Consider the following 6550-nt stretch of genomic DNA (forward strand, 5'->3'; position numbering starts at 1 on the left):
TACCCTTTGCTGTGATGATCGGTTTGAAAGGTGCTATGGAAAATGCTCGTGCATTTATTTTACGAGAGACATGGTCCTCACCAAGAATACATTGCGGATAGAGTTCGGGGTGGGGACGAACCGGATCGTCTTCGATAGCTCCAAGTTACGAATCCTTGACAAAGGGAATGTCCACCCTCTAGATTATCTTTTTCTTTGTTTCCGCGACTAGTTATGCAACATGTACACTTTTAAATTTTAAAAAAGAAGTTTTTTTTTCTTCTAAAGTTCCTATTTCCATTACTTTAACTGATTCTGAGACTTCTCTCACTACGGATTCACCGTCATCACCATCTTCTTTTACTGATTATATTCCTGATTTTCAAAGGATCCCAAAGGACTCATAGCCAGCATTCATTTTACAATGGGAACATCTTCTGCAGTTATCTCTCTTTGCCAATGCATTCTAAAGTTAAGGAATCTACCCCACCACCCCAGCTACAAACCAGGGGACATAGAGAACCAAACTTAGCATCGAAATATGTATTTCTGCCTACTGAACTACCATACCAAATTTGAACTTGATTGGGCAACCATAAAATAAAAGTTGCCCATTCATTCTTATGCACAGTTAAGGTCAGACGATACGTTCCTCAAATATATGTTTTGTATCTCGTGGTATTATATAAAAAATTATTCAAATTTGTCATTCTCTTCTGATTTCTACATTGTTTTCAAAATGTTTTTAAATATAAGTACACAAAAAATTGTGTTATAGGCCATTTAGAAAATTACCCATAAAGGTTATATTAGAAATATGACCTTATGGTATCTTGGCCATATGCCAGGTAAGGTACCCTAATTTTTTTATGAGGAAACTTGTTTAAGTACCCATACTTCAATGACAAATTCTTAGGAAAAAATATATATATTTGAGGAACGTGTTGTCCGACCTTAAGGAATCTACCCCATCACCCCAGCTCCAAACCAGAAGACATTGAGACTTAGCATCAAAATATGTATTTCTGCCTACTGAACTACCATACCAAATTTGAACTTGATTGGGCAACCATAAAAAAAGATATTAGAAAAAAACAGAAAATTTGTGGACGGAAGACAGACAGACGGACAGACAGAGTGATTACTATAGGGCACCCTCAAATATTTGCGGGGCCCTAATAACTTTATGCAAGGTATGTTTTAACAAATACTTTTAAAGTGCGGGTCTGGGGTATAAATAGCAGCCAATGTTATCAAATGTGTTTGGGTGATTAATATACAGTGTAAAAAAATTAATACAGTCTATAATATTCATTTAAAATTCTGAGGCGATCGAAATTTCAAATTTCTTTGGAGTTTGATGGACAGCTGCTGAATGTTTACATTTACACCGGAAATGCTCGTCGCTATTGACGCATGCTAAAATGGCCGCCATATTCTTACCTCAAAAGAAAGACAAAGATACTCCGAAAATAATCCTCAATCCTTTTTATTATCCTTTCCTCGAGTAATAAATAAGAATCAAAGCCCGTGATTAGATCATAGAGAGTGTAAACAATTATCACTTTGGGTCAGTCATGCTGTTTCAGTCACTTAGTGAAGCATCACATCGGCGAGATAACAAGGATTATCAGCGTGAACACGTGTCTGTGGCTGCCAGAAGGTTAGACCCAGTAAACAATCAAATAAAAAATGGAAAACAAAATAAAAGAAAATATCACAATTATTAAGTCACACTATTAAAAAAGAAATCTTGGACATTTTTTTCTTTTAGTTCCAACGATGCCCCATGTATGGCTTATTTTTTGGAACTTATATTAATGTTAAGAAAAGTCAGGTGAACCAGGACTTCTTTGTGACATCGCTGCCTTCTGTGAAAAAACTCATGGATGTAGCTGCTGTACATGGGAAACATTGTGGAGGAAAATTGGAGGTAAAAAAGGCAACAAAACGGGGACATGTCACCTCCTTGAAACTGTGTTGTTCGAGAACCGATCGTCCTAAACACAGGTATATTTGGGCATCTTCACCATACCTTCCGAACGGAAAGTATCTTATTAATGAAAGAATTAATCATGCTTTCTTGTGTAGTGGTATGCTGCCATCCTGTTATTCTAGATTTTGCAGAGAAGCAGGAATCGGTGTTCTTTCTGTAGAAAAACGGAATTCGTTTTTTAAAATGTACAAGACATTTGTCCAGCAAGAGTACGAAGACTCTATTCACTCCGCTTTACTAGAGGAAGTGGGACTATATGACAATTTAGACGGAATACACATCATAACTGACGCACGGCATGGGTGGCGGAAAAATGCCCAGGACACCAGTGTGGTGACAATAGGAGAAAAAACGCATAAAGTTCTCAACTGTGTGCATGTTGCGACCACTGATGATCCAGTTACCCAGAGACATGAAAAAATTAGAACTGAAAAAATTTACGAAGATCTTGACAGCAAACAAGTTTCTGTCAACGTCCACACGCATGACAGAAATATGTCAATTAACAAACTAGTCAGGGAACGTGAAAATGGATTTACCTGCAACCAAAACGACATTTGGCATGGCATAAAAAATATTAAGAAGGCCATGTCCACCATTTCAAGTGGACCACGGTACAGAGAAGGTAAAACGTGGTCCGAGGAGCTTTACGACAAACCGGATGCCGTTTCTACACATTTCTACTGGGCCATCAAACACTGTGGTGGAGACTCGGGTACGCTCAGAGAGATGTTAGACAATATCATAGATCACTATAAAAACAACCATGAAAGATGTCATTCTTCCTCAAGATGTAAAGTGGATCCAAACTACGAATCTTCCCGAGTGGTGATTCAAAACCCTGTTGCAGAAAAACTATTAAAAGTTGTTATTATCAATTCAGTGATCTATAAAAATCCGGATGATTTTCGATTAGGACGTGATATTTATTTTGTTGAGAGTTTTAATAACACTTTAAATATATATGAGGATAAAAGGATTGCTTTTGGAAGTGAACAGTATAAAGTGCGAGCATTCCTTGGTACGTGTCACTGGAATGAAAATGTGGGTAGAGACATTACTTCTATCACTTACACACGTAATCCTAAAACCCCACGTAAGCAACTTGGGAAAAAGAACTATAAAAAACAAAAATTTCAGTTCAGGAAAAACATTTGGTGGCGTTACATAAAACATGTCTTTTCTAAACGTAGAAATAATTAAAATATCTATGTATTTGCACAATCTTTGTTGTCTTATTTTAAGCACGTGTAAGTGGCAAGCTGCTATCTATTAATAGCATAACTCTGCAGTCTTATCAGATGGGAGGTGTGGCCAGCTCCCTAATATGCTTAATTGCTGTCCATGTGGATATTTATCTAGGTCAGATCCGGCCTTTAAGTCTGAGTTACTTAACGCGTGTGTGAATATGAAAATTAACTCGCTCCGTAAACTATTACCCAGCAGGCACGCAACGTTGTTTCAACGTTGAAAGGAGGTGGAATATAGGTTGCAACGTTGATCAACAATATTTCAACGTTGAATCCTCGACCTTCTTTCAACGTTGAATTAACGCTGAAGCTGCAACATATTTTCAACGTTGAATGTTCGTCGATATTACAACGTTGAAACAACGTTGTAGCTGCAACATATTTTCAACGTTGAATGTTCGTCGATATTTCAACGTTGAAACAATGTTGAGGCTGCAACATATTTTCAACGTTGAATGCTCGTCGATATTTCAACGTTGAAGCTGCAACATATTTTCAACGTTGAATGCTCTACGATATTCAACGTTGAAGATTCAATTTCAACGTTCAGTATTTTCTGATTATGTAGAATGCAAACGCTTGTTAGATATAATGAATTTGCGACGTAAAAATGACGATACATTTAATGACAGCGTTTTCACACGCAGAAATAACAATATTTCTACGATTATTTGCTTGGAAAGAGCCCCTTTTAAGTGTAACAATCTATACTACAACAAGTGTTACATCAAATCAGCCCTTCATTCATTCAGGCAACGCGAGTAATCATTACTCAAACGTAGCTAGCTATTCTTCAATAAATAGCCCCCTTTGACCCTTCTCTAATGACTAACAATTCCACTAGTACCCCCTTTCTCAATCAAGGTCTTCTAGTGATGTTAGATTAATTAGTGGTACACTTGATCAAGCACTCGAAGTGCCGGTTCGTGATCATCATTAATGACCTGAAAAAGAACCTGATAAATTTGATGGCAAGATTTCATTGTTCAAGTTGAAAATCTGTCCTCTTGGAATAATTGGCCCCCCATGAAAAAGCCCAGCAATTGGTCATGTGTTTACGGGGTTCTGCACAAAAAATGTAAGGGGATTTGAACTACAATGAGATAAACAATTTTTAAGCATTAAAATCTATCCTGTCAAGTAGATTTTCGCCAGTTGAAAGGGAGTTTTCATATCAATAGTTGTGCATGAGAAAAAAACAGATTTTTGCTTGGGGTTTTGAAATCTTGACTAGACTATCAATATTTTATGAGGTACGTGCATAACTTGCATAAATAAAAGAAACAAAGGAACAGAATGTTATTCTTTAATTCATTTTAGTGATACTTTTCAAACACTTTTCAATTGAATGGTCTTAATTCTTGATATTAATTCGTTCCTCAGGTGCTTTTTCCTTCATGATAGAAACTCCCATGAAGATATTGATGCAGCATTTTCACAGTGAAGCGGAGACTGTGTCAAAACTCTTGAACAATTAAAAGGCCTTTTGATATAAAGCCATGACTGCAACCACATTTATGTGAAATTAAGCATAATTCCAAACTGCTTCATTTAAAATTCTGTAGATATGAGACCAAAAACAGTCACCATGCAGCGCAAGACCAACAGCAATAGGACATGGAAGACAACCGAGGAAGAAGGAATATTGAATGGCATTCCACTTGGAGAGCCTCGTATATTACTACCACGCATTTCCACAAGATAGACCTACCAAACATCAGAAACAACATTCAGAAACATCAATACAACATGCCATATGAAGGACAATTTAGGTGGTGGATATCCTACTTAGAATATAGTCAAAGATGATGAGTGTTCCCTTAAGGCCCTTGAGGAGCAATCTGGTTGTTGCAAAACTAGAACGCAGACATAGAAAATCTTAAGAAGTTTTAGTAGAGATTTCTCAAACTCTATTTACGCTGGGTGCAAAGTATTTCAAAAACACATTTTGTTTGCAGCTAAAGAACTTACCAGAGGATGACAAAGGAGTCCTGATGAAAAAATGGGAGGAGGAGGTCCGAAATTTTTCGGCCCCTCCAGTGATAACCCCTGCTGAGGCACTCGAAAAGGAGGACGGGAAGCGGGTCTCAATTTGTGGAGTCATTAAGGAAGTAAATAATCTCACCAATTGTTCACAGCAAATCAAATTTTCTGTCAAAGAAAATGGACGGCACATTTATTTAGTAAGCAAACTACTTTGAGAAGAAAAAAAAAATTGTATTTAAAATAATTATTCTTTGCAAATATTGCTTTTTCTCTCTCTAAGTATACTGAAAGGTAAACTTTTGAGGTGAATTAAATTTATTTTTGTTGATATTTTTCAGTTTTCTTATCAAACATATAAAACCATCTTTCAAAAATATATATTTTTTCACTATCACTCATTTACCTTAATACTGTTTTTAGCCAGATATTTGTTTAGAGTTTCTGAGTTATACAGAGCATGTTTACACGGATAGATAATTGAGGGACAAACATATAAAACCAACATATGGACTATGAAGTCTTCAAACATAGAACCAATTCCGTCCATTGCAGGCCTTTCTGAAGAGCACACTTATGGCATTTGACATAGACGCAACAGGATTGTCTCGTTCTTCGGATATGACTCAACTATCTGCATATGATTACACAGATGAATTCAATGTTTACATTAACCCCTTTTGCTGATAAGCCAAAAAGCAAGCAAAATAACAGGTTTGAAGTACTATTTCCCAAAGAATTAAATATATTTAGAGGGAAATGAAGTCAGCAGTATCAACATCCATCAAGCGTTATTATATTTCTTGGATTTTCTTAAATCAAACAAGTGGCCTACAGTGTCACCCATTGAAAAAACTGTATATTGAGTGCGCACAAAGAAGTGCGCTGAACATTTCTCGATTTATTTCTCCGTGTATAGGGATTGTAGGAAGTTTGACGTGACTAGTAGAATTGTCAATCTCAAGTTGAGTTTCCAAGTCCATTAAATACATAATAGCATTTATCTTAAAAATGCTTTGTATAAGGCCTCGGACTCGACAAAAGATATCATAAATAAGTGCTCTTGTGCTTAAAGCATAATAAACTTACAATTTTTTGACATAAAAGTTTTGAGAAAGGGGAAAACTTTTCATCGTTACAATTACATAACTTTTTGTCTTCTATTTAATTTTTGTTAAGTAGATTTGTTTGACATAATTTCCTATTCCTTTTCTTCCCTCATGAACTTCACTTTATGGACATATATGACAGACAGACGGACGCAAAGGCGCATAACTATCGCATAAGCTCTTCTGTTATCTGATCAGTAGAGCTAAAAACGCCGAGGCAGTGTATATTTTTC

The sequence above is a fragment of the Saccostrea cucullata genome, unplaced genomic scaffold (assembly GCF_032062105.1).
Source record: "Saccostrea cucullata isolate Sc308-1 unplaced genomic scaffold, CSIRO_AGI_Scuc_v1 ctg9778, whole genome shotgun sequence".
Taxonomy (NCBI): domain Eukaryota; kingdom Metazoa; phylum Mollusca; class Bivalvia; order Ostreida; family Ostreidae; genus Saccostrea; species Saccostrea cuccullata.